Here is a 19,191-nt window from a genome sequence, read left to right on the forward strand (position 1 = left end):
GAGTGGCTCAGTGAGAAGGCGCGGCTGCTGGCATTTGATCGGATGTTTCAGCAAACACTTTCAAACATTCATGAAAGTAGTTAGTTCAAAATAGAAACTTCGTTAAAACTTCAAGTTGAGCTTGTTGGTAATTTCTTGTTGGAATCATTTTGTAGCGGTGAAAACGCAGACACAGAGAACACGAAGCACAAGGGACACCTGCTAGACTGCAATTAGTTTATACTGTACAAATACATGATATATATGCATTACAGTAATTAGGCTTGAAAATCAATATGCAGAAGACTAAGCCTCGGGAAGCAAGAGCAGTTTACATTAGATAGCGAAGTACTGGAAGTAGTAGGCGATTATGTCTACTTAGGACAGGTATTAACCGCAGATCCAGACCATGAGAAGGAAATAACAAGAATAATAAGATTGGGATGGAGCGCATTTGGCAAGCATTCACAAATTATGTAGCAGCTTACCGGTATCGCTAAAGAGGAAAGTATATAACAGTTGCATCTTACCTGTACTCATCTATGGGGCTGAAGCGTGAAGGCTAACCAAGAGAGTTCAACTTAGGTTGAGGACAACCCAGAGGGCTATGGAACGAAAAATGGTTGGGGTATACCATTAAGAGATAGGAAGCGTGCAGAGTGGGTCAGAGAAATAACTCAGGTTACCGACATACTAGTGGAAATTAAACAGAAATGGGCATGGGCAGGACATGTAGTGCGAAGAGAGGATAACCAATTGTCGCTTAGGGTAACAAACTGGATTCCAAGGGAAGGAAAGCGTAGCAGGGGGCGGCAGAGAGTTAGGTGGGCGGAAGAGGTTATGAAGTTCGCAGGGGTCAAGTGGATGCAGTAGCACGGAACCGGGTTAAGTGGAGAAATATGGGAGATGCCTTCGCCCTGCAGTGGGTATAGTAAGGCTGCTGCTGCTGCTGCTGCTGCTGCTGCTTATGCTGATGATGATGATGGTAGCCCTTGGCTTGTTGCTGCCTCTTCCGCCAGACGGACGGTGCGGTGCTGGACGCAGGGTCCGCGCTTCGCAGCAGGATATACCAGGCTACTCTACTTGTTACATTTTGTCCTATCCCTGGAGATTGTGGGAGATTTGGGAGTGCACCTGGAAGGGATCAAATCACAGTCAATGTACTTGTCAATCTGCCTGATTCAGCATACTCCACACTTCTCGCTTACATCAACGCCATTTGGCTCGGGGAAACACCACTCCCAATTGGTTAGAAGATGGCGCTGGTGACTTTCATTCCCAAAACTAATAAAGTCATTCATACAGAAAACCTCCATCCCATCTCCCTTGCTTCTTGTGTGGAAAATAACGGAGACGATGGTGCGCGAAAGGCTGTGAGTTTCGTGAGAGCAAAAATGTTTTTGCAGGCACCATCTTCGTGTTCCACCCACACCGGTCCGCGCAGGATATCCTGCTCCAACTAGATCGGGAAATTCTCAACGCGATCGAACATTTCTTGAATGATAAGGTAGTTGCAAGGACGTTATTGCAGACTCGCTTTGCATTTGAAGGGGACCTTCGACAACCTCACCCACAAATTTATGCTAACGTATTTTGGCCAGAAATATAGTGGCCAAACCATCTTTAACTGCATTAGGCTATTTCTGACTGACCGACAATGACATATACGGATTGAGGAACCCGAACATGGCCCATACAAACTAGGCACGCGGGGGACCCGGCACGGAGCGTCCTTTCGTCCTTCCCATTCAATGTAGCTATGATGAGACTTCGAGGGTCTACTGTATTCAGCACTCGCTGTACGTCGACAACATAACCATCCGGGCGAAACACGGCTCGGTAGCAGAAATGTAGCCAACCCTGCCGTAAGCGCCGGACATTGCAGACAACTACACCTGTCGTTCCGGTCTTCAGTGCTCCCTGTCCAAATCGGAATTTGTGCACATACGCCCCTAATGAAATTGCACCACCAAACTCGACCTCAACCTTAACAGTGGACTCATAGCCAAACACGACGAGATCCGAGTACTGGGCCTCTTCAATTACAGACATCGTAGAGCTTGCACAAAGCCGGCCAAATTACGCAAGTTACAGGACCTGGTGGGCCGCATAGTCCAACAGGTTTCGAAAAAGCGCGGAAGATTACGATGCAAAGATGCCTTGCGGCTACCGCATTATTTTGTAACAAGTCGACTGTACTCGGCTTCATACCTTCACCTGCGCAAATATCACGAGAATACACTAGAAGGAGTTCTCTGTAAAATATACGAGTGTGCCCTCAACATCCTGATCAATACCCCCAACCAGCGACTAAATAGCCTTATGATGGTGAACGCCTTAATTCCACTGCGAAAGCCACACTTGCGGAATCAATACACAAGACTGCCTAAAACGCCCTCCGGTCGCTGCCTCCTGTCCGACTACACATCCACCACTCAATGCATTCGTAATAGCGCGAATGTATCCCAACAGAGTGGAGATATGTCTTGCACGTACTCCTTCTTAAGGCCAACGTGACATAAGAGTACCACAGTGACGTCTCGCGCGGGTGGAAGCCTTGGCTAACCACTACGGACACAAACATGGTCCTCTGCGTGGACAAGTCTCTGGCCCGCACCATGGTGGTTGGCACACGGCGGCAGGCGTCCATAAAAACACTGTAAACACTCATTTTCCGTGCACACAACATAGCACACGCGGAAGAGGTTGCCATCGCATTAGCTGCCGCAGGTCAGGACTCACGGGTCAACGTTACCGACTCGAGGGGTGCCTGCCGCAATATCGAGCATGGCTACATATATCGCACTTCGCCAGCAAACATTTTACAAAACAGCGCCTATTTCGGTGCCCCCTCGCATCGAACTATGCGAGGGGGCACCGCACCTGTGGCTCACACTGACCTCGAGGGAAACGAAATGGCCGATGCCGCCGCCCGCGCGTTTACTTTCTGGGCAAGAACCCTCTTCTCACACCGATCCGGACTGCGAGCCCAATCCCGCCTTCACTTTCAAAGAAATAAGTAAATCCTAACAATAGAGCCATGCAATCTATCCTAAGCCGTGCAAGGGCCTCACAAATGCGGAGGAGCGCAATAATTCTCCTTCGCCTTTATACCAAAACTTTACTCTGCTCGGCAGTACTAAAATACTTAGACCCCGCTTGCACGGGGAAACGCCCGCACTGTGATGAAACGTCCTCGTGCATTTTCCACATGATGTGGGCATGTCGAACCCTCCCCCACCCTTTCTACCCACTACCAAAAGCTTCCAGGGAGGATTGGGAGGCGGCCCTACTCGGCTGCTGCGACCTGATGGCCCAACGAGCCTTGGTCTAGCGGGCTCGGGCCGCAGCCGACGCCAATAGGCTCCTGTAAAAGAGAGCCCACATAGTAATTGTAATGAGCGGCCCCTTAAGGACCGCTCCCGTTCTCTCCCTGTATATAAAGAAGAAATGTTTTTCATCATCATCATCCTGTGCGTCACCTCTGATGTCCTTTATTAAATAAAGCTATCATAACCTACCGCTCCGTGTGGCTAGGGCTAGTTTGGAAGTTGCTATTGATCCCCTCAACTACTTCAGCACAATTGTTCGCAGCCTGGATGCTTATTTGGCTTGCATTTTCAACTGTTTACTAAAATCGATTGGAAGTGCTATAACGTTGAGACAGTCGGGGCCGATTATCTCTCACACCAGTCTGGCCTTGACTGCTACATCCAACAGTATGAAAAGGCTATTACCCAAGTTGATATCAAATTCAATCGCCTTGATGCTCACTTCAAGTTCAGCTCGAACGTCTCCTTAATATGATTTCCGCTTTTCAGACATCCCTACAAAACTCCACAGATTATCTTCCCGCTCCACCTAAGAAACGCGATAGCTTGCGTCATCGTGATCAAGTTAGATTTTATTATGGAAGATCTCAATATCATTCAGTCGAACTATCGCAGTGCAAAAACTAACAGCACTTCATTATATCAACATCTTCCTCCCCTCTCTGCCTCACTCTGTCCTCCTTCAGAAAACTCGATACTGTGCTAATGTTCCTGGCTAATGAGCATTTCACTGTGAAAGTTATACACGTTGGTCTTGACCTCTCATTAACATCGCTTAATATTCCCTCATCGCTCCAATCCTATCTGATGGGCGTCCTCTGCTATCTTCCTTATGTTCACATCATCCTGAAACTGGCATATATTACAATCCTGCCCAAATTATGCCAAATTTTTTACTGCCCTGGGTATATATCTGGACAGAATGCCTTCTCATAGCTGTAATTCAATGCCGCTGCATTTTATGGAGTCATCCTTAGACCTTTCGGGCCTGCTGCCTACGCCAGTGTTGCTCAACAAGCTAACATCCTCCTCCTCAACACTCGACAAAGTAGCCACTAGGGCGGGGACATACTTTCAATGTCCACCAGTCCCTGGCCTTAATTAATCCTCTGGACCATTTCATCTATGTTGTCAGCCACCGTCGATACCCTTCTCAGTGACCACTAGATTATTTCTGACCAGTCCCTTTATGGCTCCCCGTACCCAAGAAGCGATTTCGGCATATGAACTGGAGAAACTTTCGCACTTTACTTTTCTCCGCATCCTTCACATCTTATGAGGACTAGGCCTAGGCCCTTATCCAAGCGACCTCTTCATGTTTTCGCACGGAGACTGCTGCGTATCGCACATCGGATCCCAATTCCCATCTCATCCCAAAATAAAAGTATCTCAAAACGTTTTTCCTAACAGCCAGACTACAGCCCCCACCTCCAATTAGACGCCCTTTCAAAGCTACAAGGCGCTATCATGGCAATATTGCGATACGCTGGGGTATTCTTGCTTCAATACCCTATGCAACCATCTTGTCTAGATCTTCATAAATATATTAAATAATGTCACCAGCACGCGTAGAAAGCAGAAGAAAAACCGAGCTGCCTTTTTTTTAATAAAGCGAAGCTCGAGACAGACGAGGACGACGCTCAGCCACGCGCCAATACATTCCGCCACTAGGTGGCGCTAGAAGATGGGCAGCGGTGTCACATCCCCCCTTCCAAGAGGCATCGACCTAATGCCACAAACGTAGGGGAAGAATAGCAAAGCGGGGCAAGTTATACGGGAGTGTCTGGCTCTGGTCTGGACCCTAAAACGGTTTAACGATTGTAATATGGCTTCATACTGGCGACGTGAACAATTCCAGACTTCGGATACTGAGAACAGCGGACAGTGCCTTGTGGTAGCCCCTCGTAGTTCCCCACGCTGAGACTGCGGAGAACCTCGTAGGGTCCAAATTAACGGCGCAAAATCTTTTCAGAGCGCCCATGCAACCGTACCCAGACATGATCGCCGGGTGTGTAAGTCCCCTCTCGGTGTCACAGGTTATAGCGCTGCGCGTTGTGTACTTGTTGGTGCCGAATTCGCTGTCGGTCATGTTGGCGTGCGGCTTCTGCGTCACGAATAAATTGGTCAGCCCCATGACCGTGGAGGGAACAGAATCCGGAAGACGCATGGCATCCAGCATAGTCAAAGGTTAGCGTCAATGGACCAAATGAAAGAGAGTCAAGCGTGTAATTTCCTGGAGCGCAGTGCTGTATGCGAAGGTGATGTAAGGTAGAATTCGGCCCCATTTCCCATGACCGTCGTCTACAATCATAGAATTCATATCGGCAATTGTCTTGTTAAGCCGCTAAGTTGGTTCATTAGTTTGAAGATGATAGGCAGTTGGCTTGCGGTGGGTGGTGCTACTCAGTCGAAGGACCTCGCTCGTGAGTGCCGACGTTAACGAGGTTCCCCTGTCAGTTAAGACAACTGTTGGGGCGCCTTGACGGAGTACAATGTTGTGAATGAAGAAATGCACAACTTTATCTGCGTTACCACGGGGAATGGCGTTGGTCTCACATTAGCGGCTGAGGTAGTCAATAATAACCGCTATATACCTGTTACCCATAGAGGACTTCTAGAATGGACCCAGTAAGTCCATGCCGACCTGTTGAAATGGGAATTTCGGGGGATCGATAGGCAGGAGCCCAGCTGGTTTATTGGGCGGTGTCTTCCGCCGCTGGCGCTCACGGCAGGTACGGACGTAGCGGTACACAACGTCAGCTATCCTGGGCCAGTAGTACTTTCGGCGTATCCGTGCCATTCTGTGCGAAAAACAGAGATGGCCGGAAGAAAGGTCGTCGTGGTACGCACGAAGACCTTCGTCACGAAGCGTAGTGGGTACTACTAAACGATTTCTGTTGGACCGTAGTTCTTATGGAGCACAACATCGCTCAAGCAAAATGACGACAGTCCACGCTTGAAGAGCTGAGAAGGAGATGACATGGTTCCTTCAAGGTATTCGGTGAGGGGCAGAAGTTCAGAATCGGCCAGCTGCTCTCGGGCTGAGGTGAACGTCGTGATAACACCAAGGAAAGCGGAATCGTCGTCGGAGCCGTCCGTGTGGCAAGGAGCAGGGGCGCGGGAAAGACAGTCAGCATCACTGTGTTTCGTGCTGGACTTATGCACGATAGTAACGTCAAATTCTTGTAACCGAAGGCTCCATCGAGCAAGCACCCCATGGATCTTTCAGGTTTGCCAGCCAAAACAGTGAGTGATGGTCGCTCACGACACGAAACGGACGACCGTACAAGTACGGACGACATTCCATGACTGCCCACACAACAGCGAGGCACTCCTTTGTCGTAGTTAAATAACTAACATCGCAACTGGACAAACTGCGACTGGCGTAAGCAAGGACGCGTTTTGTACCGTCCTGCCACTGAACAAGGACCGCACCGAGGCCAACGTTACTGGCATTCGTGTGCAGTTCCGTGTTGGCCTCTTCGTCAAAGTGGCCAAGTATTTGCGTACATTGGAGACGGCACTTGAGTTCCGTGGAGGATGTTTTCTGGTCGGGGCCCCAAAGGAACGATTCGGCGTCTTTTTTCAGGCGGGTCAGAGGCTCAGCGAACTTGGAGAAGTTGTGAATTAGGCGACGATAGTACGCGCAGAGGCCGAGAAATCGACACAAGCTTCGTTTATATTCTGGTTTGGGGAATGAGCGACAGCGGTTGTCGTCTCTGTGTCTGGGCTAACACCTCGAGCGCTGACGACGCGGCCGAGAAATTTCAGCTCATTAAAAGCAAAATAGCATTTTTCGGGTTTGAGAGAAAGACCGGCAGATCAGATGGCCTCGAAAACATCGCGCAAATGTTTTAGGTGCTCGTCGAACGTAGCGAGAAAATCACAACGTCGTCGAGATATACGAGGCATGACTGCAAGTTCAGGCTGGATGGTACGGTGCCCATCATTCGTTGAAATGTGGCAGGGGCCGCGCACAGGCCAAAAGGGAGCACTTTAAACTCATAAAAACCGTCCGGCGTAATGAAAGCGGTCTTCTCATGGCCTCGCTCGTCAACCTCTATTTGCCCATGCCTACGGCGGAGGTCAAGTGACGAAAAGCAAGTGGCATGGCGAAGGCAATCTAGGGAGTAGTCTATGCGCGGCAGGGGGTACACATCCTTTTTTTCGGACGTTGTTGAGGCGTCTATAATCCACGCAGAACATCAAGGTCCCATGCTTCTTCGCGACGAGGACAACAGGCGAAGCCCAGGGGCTCGTCGATGGTTGGATAACGTCGTCCTGGAGCATTTCTGTTGCTTGGCGGCGGATGGCGTCACGTTCTTTTGAAGACACCCGGTAAGGGCACTGACATAGTGGACGTTGGTCGTCAGCAACTATAATTCGGTGCTTTGTTAGTGGCGTCTGTCGGACCTTGGAGGTTGATGCAAAATAATCGCTTAACGAATTGACAGGATTCTCTATGCAGTCCCAAGCAGCACACCAGCATTGGTCCAACAATGGTTCATCACTGGAAAAGAATGGCATCAATATTGGACTGATATTGGCATTTGGGCATTTTACTACATTCTCCATTCTTGGCCCATCTTTCGTTCCAAGATTGGTCCAGTGTTCAACCAAGCTGGAGCCACCAATGTAGGCACAATATTAGACTTTCCATTCATGCACCATGATTCTTGCCAATACTGTCCAGCATTATACCATCATTGTATTACCAATATTTGTTTAATACCAGCTATTCCATTGATGGCCCATTGTCAATGCCAATATTGTACCAATGGTTAGCCACTGAAGGTCCACTGGCTACTCCATTCATGCCGCATATTGTCGATACCAATATTAATCCAATGGCTGATGGGTACACCGGCTACTCCATTCATGTGCCATTGATGATGTCAAGATTACACATTTGGTGGCACTGCCTGTGCAGGCCATAAAATGCAGCCTTTTTCATTCTAGCCATATTCGTGACAGCACATCGAACTTGCTGGGACAATAATGGCCTTTGAAATAGGAGTGGCCATATAAATTCAAATTGTCGCTCATGAGCAACCAGTAGATATTCACAAAACAAGGGCATCGTTCACAAAAAGATAATATTTATTGCAATTGTTACTATAGACGGCAGTTGTTACTAGCCAGCGCTGAGGGCACACACAGCAGCAGTTAGCGGGGCAGGGGCAGGGTTGGTCAGGGCAGGGCGGGCTCTCGGGAAGTGGAAGGGGCCAGGGAGCTGGAGGGCACACTCATAGGCGTAGTGAGGGGGCTGACCCTGCAATTGCATTCACAGGTGGCATGCCTGGTTCGCCAGGGGAGGTTTCAGCATAACGCCTTTTTCTTCCACCCCCCCCCCCCCCTGTCACAGGAACCAGGCAGCCACCTGCGAATAAATGCGTGTGCCTCCAAATCGTCCACCCCAACTTTTTCGCAAATGGCACCTGCACAAAAACAATGAGGAAACAAAATTTACAACACTATTACGAGGCATATAAAATCGCGCGCATTATTTTAGGAAGATGTAGAAAATTCCAGGATTCATGTACCGAAATTTATGGTCAATGAGAAACACTATACGGATGAGTTCCAGATTAGTTTCAGCTGCCTTGGGTTTATTAGGATGAAAGACGCACATACATTGCATAGCATGTGCCCTGTTGCATTTTGATCGCCTCCACAGCAATACGGCTGAGACAGCCAGTGTTTCATCCCACACTAGGAATTAGTGCTTGATTGTCGGCTCTCTCCGCATGTGACTGGCGCGCTAGTTTTTTGCCGCTCCTACGCTTTCTGCGATGTGCAAACAGTTTATACTAAATATCGTTACCAAGAGAATGTTCGGCGACCATTTGCATTTTTTTTAAATGGCTAGATATAATATACACAAGCGATCTAAGCCCACGACTGCTGCACTGGCCGCTGGTTAGCTGATATACGCTTTTGACTGGTTTTGTGGGTAGTTCACTTAAACGGGAGCTCACTTAAACGGGTAGCTCGCAGGTGCATCATTTTTACACATATACTGCTTGTCCAAGCAAATTTGATCCAAGGGATAAAAAAAAACATTTCGGAGGCAGGCAAAGGAAACCAGATATATATTGCTGGAAGCTACCTTGAGCGCCACAGAAAAGGTTTTGTTTGGAATCCTTATTGACATTATTTACCTAAATTACTGATTAATGACTTACACAATAAATGGTGTTGCTACTTTGAAGAGTACCGACACAATCCACGTTTGATTATTTGTGATAAAGAACCCTCACGTCTGCATTTTGAACGCCAGATACAATAGGAAACCACGAAAATACAGAAATCTGATTCCCGGACAATACAATTGAGGACTTGGCTTGGCTCGACAGCCCTGTGTAGCGTTAGACCTACAAGTTGCCTATGGTTTCTTCGTCCGCGCCAGCACATCGTCCAACAAGACTGTATTTGTATTTTACAGCTGAAAAATACTGTTAAACTCATTTATATCCTTACCACTTTGTAGTCATTATCCGCATTGCAAAGTTCGGCTCGCTCATTGTAACTCGAGCCTTCATGTGCGCCAAAGGGCCGACGCGAAGCAACCATCGCCAGCATATCACCCTTACTCATGCATGGGGCTAGCAATCATAGCGGCAGGTTGTTTTGTCCGCTCAAAATCATGTTGTGAGCAGCACAGTTGAGGTGCGCGAATGGGCTGGTAACGGTTTCGGTATCTACATAACCCGGAATTTATCTGCAGCTGGAAAAAAAGGTACACATGAGGTTTCTAACCGCAAATATTGAAACATGGGTTTCCGAACGTGCTCACCGACTCTGTAAGTCCTATTTATTGTCTAAAGTGAATATTTAGTACTTGAAGCGAATAACCTCACTTCCCCACGTACAAAATAAAAATTTTCTGCGCTGTCCTAAGTGGCTGCCAGCAATGCACCACCGGTTTCCATCGTCTGTTTCTAATGGTTTATTTATAACCCTTGGCTCAAGCTATGGGGCGCAGCAGGTGTAATGTAGCTTGAATAAAACCTGCGAGAGATCATATATATAGGTAGATTTGTAAGGTTTACAGATTTCACTTACAAATTCTACAGGAATCGCGTCACTGCGGCCTTTCTTTAAAATTGACACGTAATAGCGCTATATTCGTGGCTAAAATAAAGTACTCAACGCATTAATTCAGCTTAGCAAATGCAGCTGTAACAGAAAGTGAGGGCTGGCGACACCTAAGGTGTGCCTAGCTTTCAGATTTTCTTAGATGGCACAACCGTTCGAAATATGGAATATTAAAAAAAGCCCTTGATATTGGCTTTCTCACAGCGTATTATGGGTGCCTTAGATAAGAAACATAATCGAGGTCCCATGGCCATCTTTCGTTTCCAATGAAATTCTTATATGTGGTGGGCAAATATCTAGACACAAAAGAATTAACCTTAGTTTTTCAAGATACGCGTAGTTTTCTCGAAAAAAAAAAAACAATTGTATGGTATATCTCTAGAGGTAGAAAACGCTGCTTTTGCCATTTCAAAATGTTGCAAGTTTGGATACCATGATTTTGTCGTCTGCTCTTTTTTACTCACTAAATATATGCAGGTTTTACATTTACAAACACTATTAGAAACCTATTTTGTTTTTGCAGTTGTGTTATTAAAAAATCGCAAACTTTTCTTCAGGAGCGATACGCTGCAAAAATATTCATTTTTAACCTTATGTACTGGCATATGATGCATTAGGTTGGTTGCACTAAATATGTTTTCACTTCCTGACGCATGTTCTTAATTCCAGGCAGTATCTGGAGCTCCAGACCACTAGGTGTGTTCTCCACAACGCATCAAAATTGCTCAGAATTCGAAAACAGCAGTAAAGGGCAAATTTGCTGCAATTAAAAAAAGATCATCTTCGATTTTCATTCAAATCCCTCTAAAAAATGTTCAGTGCCTCAAAAATATCACGGACTAAAAAGTGTTGCGTTATACTGTTTAAAAATATAACATTAAATATTAAACCGAGTGCTTGTGCTGATAATGGCCAAACTCAGCCTGCATTCTTGCAAGATCCAATAATATCTTGGCACAGAAACTATTTCTCTACATTATCTAGGTTCCATTCTTTATTTCTGCAAAAATATGAAGCTCTAGATTTGTGTGTGTATCTGCATATTATTTTGAAATTGGACAAAAGTAAGAAAATGGTAAAATAAGGAAAACTGATTAGAATTGAAGAAACGGCCGCAACATCAATTTTTATCAAAATCTGTGGAAACAATGCAAAGTACTTTGTTAATTTGAGTCAGTAAATATATTGAATTCTGCAAAATGTAATATTAGAAATATAAAAATGCTTGATTTTGTCCTATAGATGTGCTTATATGGCTCCCCCTTATGGAATAGGCATCAAAACTTCAATTTAGTATTTGCTGAATTTAGTTACATTTTACCTTAAGTAAAATTTAAAACATTGTCAGCGCTTATACACCGTTTTTCTGCTTCTGGGATAAATACTTAATATAGCTTAAAATGGTATTAATTCACTATTTCTGTCAATTTCATGGCAGAACGCAAGTGAAGGCTGATTTTTTTCTCTGTCCTGCATTCTTTTTTATTGCTAGGTGCAATAGTATTCAATCTAGGTTATTAATATATTATTCCATTTCTCAGCTTTGACCACCACTAACAATGCTATATTTTTGAAGATGATTTTTCAATGCCTAATTTTTATAATTACAATCATAAGCAAATCGCTTTCCAGCATAATACTTTTGGTGGCGTTACAGAGAACACACATAGCAGCTTAGAGCTCCAAATTCTGCCTTAAATTAACAATATGACCTGCGTAATAAACACAGAATATTTTAGTGCAAACAACGCAACGCGTCACGCCAGTATGTAAGGTTGAACATTAACATTTTTGTAGCGCGTTGTTCTTGAAGCAAAGTTTGCGATTTTTTACTAAATCAACTGCATCAATGAAACACACTTTTAATACTTCTTATACAAGTAAACGTTACCCAAATGCGGTGAGTAAAAAACAGTGGATGACAAATTTACGCAACCAGCCGGCCTCCAAACGTGCAACTTTTTGAAACGACAAAAATGGCGTTTTCCAGCTTTAGTGATAGGCGTTTTTTTTTTTTCGAGAATACTACGCCGCATCTGGCAAACCTAAGGGTCATTCCTTTGTGTCGAGACATTAGCCCACGACATATGAAAATTTAATTTAAAGAAATGGTCATGGCACCACGATTACTGTTCCTGTCCGAAGACATCCATATTTGTTTTCATTTCGTCTCTTCAACAGGCTGGTTTAGCCAATGCGGTGAATAAAAATATCATCGCATATATTAAAGATTTTCGCGCTATATGTTATACCTAAAGCTACCTATATTGTCACAACTGTCATACATTATTTGTAGCTGAAACATCACAAAAGGGATTCGATTGCAAATTGTTCGCTAGTTAAATATAGACGTACGAGGTGACACACGTATACTTTGTAGAATACAATTTAGGAAAGAGCAGATACAAACTACAGGCGAATAATGCTATGATATGGAGCATATGTATTACTCCGGTTAACAGTAAAAAAGTCAACTTATAACATATTAATATATTCGACAAACTATTGCATGCTCACATAGGAACACAATTAATGAGCTCATCCACGCATCTAATGTCTATGGGCATTAGATGTGTGGATGACTAAGTTTTATTCCAATTTGTGCGTCACTCAAAATAATTGAACGAGAAAAAAGTTAATGTCTACACAATTTTCAGTGAGTATACCACAAATTATACTAAGGTGCTTCATATATGTCACATCACCTAGCAAGTGAAATGGGATAACAGAAGTAATCAGACTCTAACTCTGATCAGCATTTCGCTTTTGCGCCATCTCTGTAAGTTTTTAGGCAGGCTTTTCCACTGATTATCCTCTTCTTTATACCCCTGCCACCCACAAGACACAAATCTTCTGGGGGTACCGAACTGTTGGTTTTCGCACCAGTGATACAACTTAATCGATCCATTTATACGTAAAAAACACTCTCGATGCGCACCTAAAAAAATGAAAGCATGTATGTGTAGGCGAAATCATTCACCGGCGATTTAATAATATGATTTTAACAATAAAATCAAAGGATCACACTCGAAGTAACAAAAAAGTGGTGGAGAGATAGGAATTGAAGCAATGAAAGGCGGTTGCTTTCTGCAAAAAGCCAATAGCAAGAGGTCCACCGCCTGTAAGAATAGGCAATAAAAATAAGGCATATTTAAAGGTGCATGCAGCAGTTACAGTGATGCAGTGCTACCTTTTTTTAGGCAGGCTTTTCCGCTGATTTTCTTCTTCTTTATTGCCCTTCCAACCACAGGACACATATCTTCTGGGGGTTGTCGGTTTTCGCACCAGCGGTACAACTCAATCGATCCATTTCTACGTAGAAAACGCTCCCGATGCGCATCTAAAAAAATGAAAGCATGTATGTGCAGGCTAAATCATTCACACATGATAAAACAATATGATTTGAACAATGAAATCAAATGATCACACCCAGAGCAACAAGAAAGTGGTGGAGAGATAGAAATTGAAGCAATGAAAGACGGTTGCTTACTGAACAAAGCCTATAGCAAGAGGTCCTGCGTCTATAAGAATAGGCAATAAATTAAGGCACGTTTATAGGTGCATGCAGCAGTTAAAGTGATGCAGTGTTACCTTTCTGTTTCACTGCAGTGATTGGTATAAATATTACAGCAATTGCTAGGCATCTCAGGTAACCCCATTGAAAACTTCATCCAAGGTACCGAGGAGCAGTGGCGTGTTATTTGCAGCTGTTAACGGAAAGACAGGCTATCCTATGAGTGCATGCGCATTTCCTCCTTTTTGTATACTTGAATAAAAGCGACTGAACAGTGAGTGTTGTAAGAGGTGCAGCGTCCCTAGGAATGGGGAACAAAATTAAGTTTTAGTAAACAGAGGTACAAAAAGAAGCAAATATGCCTGCAATAATAGCATGATGGCCTACCTTTTGATCAACATCTGTAAACAACCTGTCACTGCCAGTCGGTTCTTTAGATAGGCTTATCAATGCCAGAGCTTAAAGCTAAGAGTAATATGAGTAATGTTTATTGCGGTCACGGCCGTAAACAATTCTAGCGGAACACTCCATTACTGTAACTATCCAACCGTCCATTTGTACATATCGTTCATTAAAGAACCATGCACATCATATTAAGTTGCTCTTTTCTACTCCCAAATGATTTCCTATAGAATTAGAATACGTGGATCGCTGCTTCGGTTTCAACATTCTTGCACGATGGCTATGGCGTGCACTTCATGCATACGGTACGGTACGTGAGGTACAGAGAGCTGTAATTGCCGAACAGGCGGACCTGACGGCCTGTCCCATTTCGCCTGGAAGTGCTCGCCGTGATCGAGCGCTTCGCGAGCAATATTTCGGACGATATGGTTGCCTCATACCAGCCGTCAATGTTTTGTACAATGTGTCCCGCGTGCACGTTGTTTACTTTGCAGTGACAGGGACGCAGTGCACACACGGCTGATGTGCCTTTTTGATTGTATTGTTATTTTCCCCCGCCTTCGAAGCGCGTCTGCGAAATCGCTCTCCTATTGTCGCCGCTTTCTGATAACGCCCTCACCTGAAGGCGCGGGCTCAGAAGGGGGGCGTCGATTAAGAAAATTTTGAAAAGGGGCTCACTTGCGCTGTTCACGGCTTTCAATTGCTCAATATGATATTAACCATTATAAAAGTGGAGGTTCATTATGACTTAATTATAGCCTAATCATCAAGCGGCATCACGCACATGTCTGCCCCACTGTAAAATTCGCTTGCACAGACGGCACGAACAGTTTTCAAAACTTCGTCTGTACATCTGAAAACAAAAAACTGCCCTTAACTCTTAACAAAATCCAAAAACTGTGTGAACATGGCTTCCTGCGCGCAGAAGAGAGGCTGTCCAAAATATATGTACAAAGCCGGGCGCATAGAATCTGGTTACTAATTGATTGCGGCGCGCTGCACAGACAAAAAACTGCGCAAATGGATGCCTGCTGTGTTCTGTCACGTGTTGGTGGCATACACACCTGTTACGCACGGCTCCTCTATTTTCGGCGCAAATGCTATTCATATCGCAGCCAGCAAATAAGTCCACGCACTTGCTTGCATGTAATCCGGAAGAAAATTCGCTTAGTTCTTTCTTGAAGTCATGCTTCGCGCAGTTGTTTCGAGAAGGATAAGGAAAGAGAACATTTGGGACTGGTAGGAGATTATATAGAACCAATTATGAAGCAATGGGATGCTGCAAAGATATATACTCACGGTCTAAGATGACGGCGTTCACTGAGTCTGATAATGCCGATGGTATCCCGCCGTTGCTGTAATCCGTACTCCGGCGACATTTCACAGCTCAGCTATTCACTGATATGTAGCAAGCACAAACCGGAGCACATGGACATGTATAGGCGCAAGAGAAAATTATGCACAGCACAATGAAAAAGAAAATTAATGAGGGAAGAAATTAAAGAAATGTTTGAGAAGCTGTCACAAGTCTTGTAGCGTCTCCAACAAGCTCTGAAATGAACGCTTCGGGAGGAGGCCGCACAGCAGCGCTGCTGGGGATGCTGTCTGTTGTGTCTTGCACGTAGACGCGTAGGCGAGGGGGAACAACGACCCGCTCAACCAGCGCGTGATTCCCGCCGCGGTGTTGTGTTCGCAAGGGCTGCGCGTGGGAACGAAGGACCAACGACCCTCTCAACATTCCATTCCTCCTTTACCCAGCCCTCTTCTGCTTGCACCGGCCAGCCGCGACTTCGGACCGTGCCGATGAGCGGCCGCCAGCGCGCACCGCTCGAGTCGAGTTCTAATAAATAGTTTTGTTTTGTGTGTTCGCAAACGCATTGTTTCTTCAAGCCAACCACGGACAAACATTTTCTAAAAAAATAGAAAGCCTCCCCATCTACCATCCACATTCTTGCGTAAATCCATACAGCTGGTGCATCGACAAATGCGCGCGTCCCTTCCCTTTCGCCACCTATGATCGAACAAAGGATGGTCGTTCGACCTTTTATATTTACTTCAAAATATTATATATTGTTGCGTGATGACTGATTAATAATGTCAAAGAGGTGGAGTTCCGAGCTTCTCTTCTATTCTGGCCAACTTTGGTTATAGATTATACAAATTATGCTCAAGTTAACTAGCTGAAAATTATCCGACTAAATATATACATGTTTTTATTTGTATTCAGTTAATGTTCGCTTTTCGGGTATGAGTAGATGTTTTTATAAAAAGTCTCAACATCGGCCCAGGAAACGAAAATTTTCCTAATTTGCAGGCCTTTATTTCAGAAAAAGTTCATGGTAGAGCAGCAATAATTCCACAATATGTTCTCAGCATAATTATCCGCAAACAGGTAAAGCTCATATTTTTATGACATTTGGATACAGAGATACGATCGCGCTAATTTACAGAAAACAGCGAACATTGAAAATTTTTAGGAAAACAAATACAGTTTTCACATTGTTTAAACTTTTTCCACCTATTCTACACTACCTCAGCTTTCAAAAGCATTAAAACACCTTGCATAATTTTGTTGCGCAAGTAATTATGGCCACGTCGATAAAGCCTTTGTCCAATTATAGCGCACCGCGCTGTTCTGAACATTCTACGGAATTTGTGAATTGTTCAAGGTTTTTAAATTTTGGCATATAATTTTGTAACAGGGAGAAATATATTTACAAAAGAGGATTAAAGATATATACATTGAGGAACAGCCAAGGAGCCAGGCTACGAGGGCCGCCCATTCGACGCACTTCTTTTTCTTAATCTTCCACAAACGAGCGCGCCACTTCGTCCTCATCATTCTCCAGCTGTAACAATATTTCTTCGCTCATGTTTTGTCTCGACTTCGCAAATCGACGGTGACAGACACAGCAATGAATGATACAGAATCAATTTTGTGCGCTTCGAGGTCCTGATGCGCTGTGGCATCAGGCAATACACAGACGTTTTTCGCAATCACCTTCACCTTAACGCGGATTGCACAAATAGACGATAACGTTCAATGAGCAAGCAACGTATTCCAAATCATTTTAGTAGAATGAAAGAATTGAAAAGGGCATGGAAAACTGCCTCATTAAAACAGTGTTTCTAGGCTGCATTCGTTTTTTCGAATGACTCGACAGCGCACATTATTTTCATTCCTGTACAGTTTTTTTTATTCCTTTGCCACCGCCTAGCGCGGTTGGAATGGTCAAACTCTAAACTAATAGGCGGAAAAAACTATTTTTTTGTTTATTGGCGATATATATGTCGTGCGCCATATAAATGTACCGGGGCCTTCATGCTCGCAGTCTGCACGAAAAACTGTCATTTTTTTACCACCGTGTGAATGCCCAAAACTAAAATGGTAACCTCGCGAGTCTTCCGGCTTTTCATTTTCCAGTGATTGCGTCTAGAAAGTACACACATCGTATTCGGTCCTTTCTCCAGGTAAACAGAAAATGCTGCGCGTAGTTTCTTATGGATAATACAAAAGCACCAGAACAAAAACATCGCTGAGAAAATGGTCATTTGTTCCTTCAACTTGAGGCAACGTTTTCCTTCTCGGCAATGAAAAAGCTACCTTCTAATCACTAATTTAATGTCACATGAACATGCTATGGCGACACGATTTCGTTTTTATGCGCGTTCTCACTGACAACTGGATTTGTACTATAGGTTACGTATAGATGCAAGGATGTAATCGGCGTCCAATACAGGGATATTGGGTCGTGAGTGCTAGCCGGTCTGGGGTATACATATGTGGTCGCACGGTCGTGCTATCATTAGATATAATTGTGCGACAAACGTATGCGCCTGCGACGAAATCTGCATGCATGCCAGTAGGCTAAAACCATAAACACATATAGCTGACCCCCAAAGGTGCGCCGAATATGAGCGCACCGAAAAGACGAATCCAGACAGTTGCAGCGGTACGTGCTTAAATGCGTTATAGTAATTGTCGTCCCGTACGTGGTGCTTGGTGAGGTCCGAACGATCGGCTGCAATGTTGTCGGAATTAAATGCCGCGGTTTGGCGTCCAGCGCACGTGTATTCAACCATAAAAATGGAGAATTTGTTTTGATTGAATGGTCAACGGAAAATATTCACTTCGGCAGCCCATTAAAGCTGCGTTTTTAGGATGGCAATGACAATTGCGAGATCAGGGGACAAAGTGGTCCATCGTGGGCAGTTTTCATACAGGGATAGCTAATACTGGAAAAACACAAGACAAATTGCAATGGTCCATTACAGCCAGTTTAAAACAACGGAACGGTAAACGTCGGAAGAACACAGGACACTTTGGTCCATTGTAGCCAGTTTTAAAAACTGAACGGGCAACGCCGGAAGAACACTGGACAACATGGTCCATTGTAGCCAGTTTTAAAAAGGAACGGCCAACGACGGCGGAACACAGGACAACTTGGTCCATTGTAGCCATCTTTAAAAAACTGAACATCCAATACTGGAAGAACAGAGGATAACATTGTCCATTGTAGCCATGTTTAAAAACCGGAACATCCAATGCCGGAAGAACACAGGACAACTTGGTCCATTGTAGCCAGTTTTAAAAAACGGAAAACCCAATGACGGAGGAACGCAGGACAGCTTGGCCCATTATAGCCAGTTTTAAAACCCGATGCGACCATTATTGGAGGAACAACAGCAATCTCGGTCCAACATCGACATTCTGTATGTACGGCAGTGCCAATATCGGGAACTCACTGTACATCTTGGCCCAAGCTAGCCAGTGTTGGCTACTGGCAGCGCCAACACTGGGAGAGCACTGGCTAGACTGGGCCATTGTTGGACATTGTGGTGACTGGCATGTCCTATGTTGGGAGC

General features: G+C 44.8%; 1 long non-coding RNA gene and 1 pseudogene across 1 annotated transcript; one reads left to right on the forward strand and one right to left on the reverse strand.

The window, feature by feature from the left end:
• Positions 1-2,521: 2,521 nt before the first annotated feature.
• LOC146171544 (uncharacterized) lies at positions 2,522-3,352 on the forward strand (annotated as a pseudogene).
• A 5,045-nt stretch (positions 3,353-8,397) lies between these two features.
• LOC146171545 (uncharacterized) lies at positions 8,398-15,876 on the reverse strand. Its single transcript, XR_014702857.1, has 3 exons — positions 15,625-15,876; positions 13,600-13,749; positions 8,398-8,749 (listed from the first exon to the last, which is right to left on the reverse strand). It is a non-coding gene; the product is annotated as an uncharacterized LOC146171545 (long non-coding RNA).
• Between the last annotated feature and the right edge of the window lie 3,315 nt (positions 15,877-19,191).

The sequence above is a fragment of the Amblyomma maculatum genome, unplaced genomic scaffold (genome assembly GCF_055883805.1).
Source record: "Amblyomma maculatum isolate TAMU_Amacu unplaced genomic scaffold, ASM5588380v1 scaffold_20, whole genome shotgun sequence".
In the NCBI taxonomy this organism is placed as follows: Eukaryota; Metazoa; Arthropoda; class Arachnida; order Ixodida; family Ixodidae; genus Amblyomma; species Amblyomma maculatum.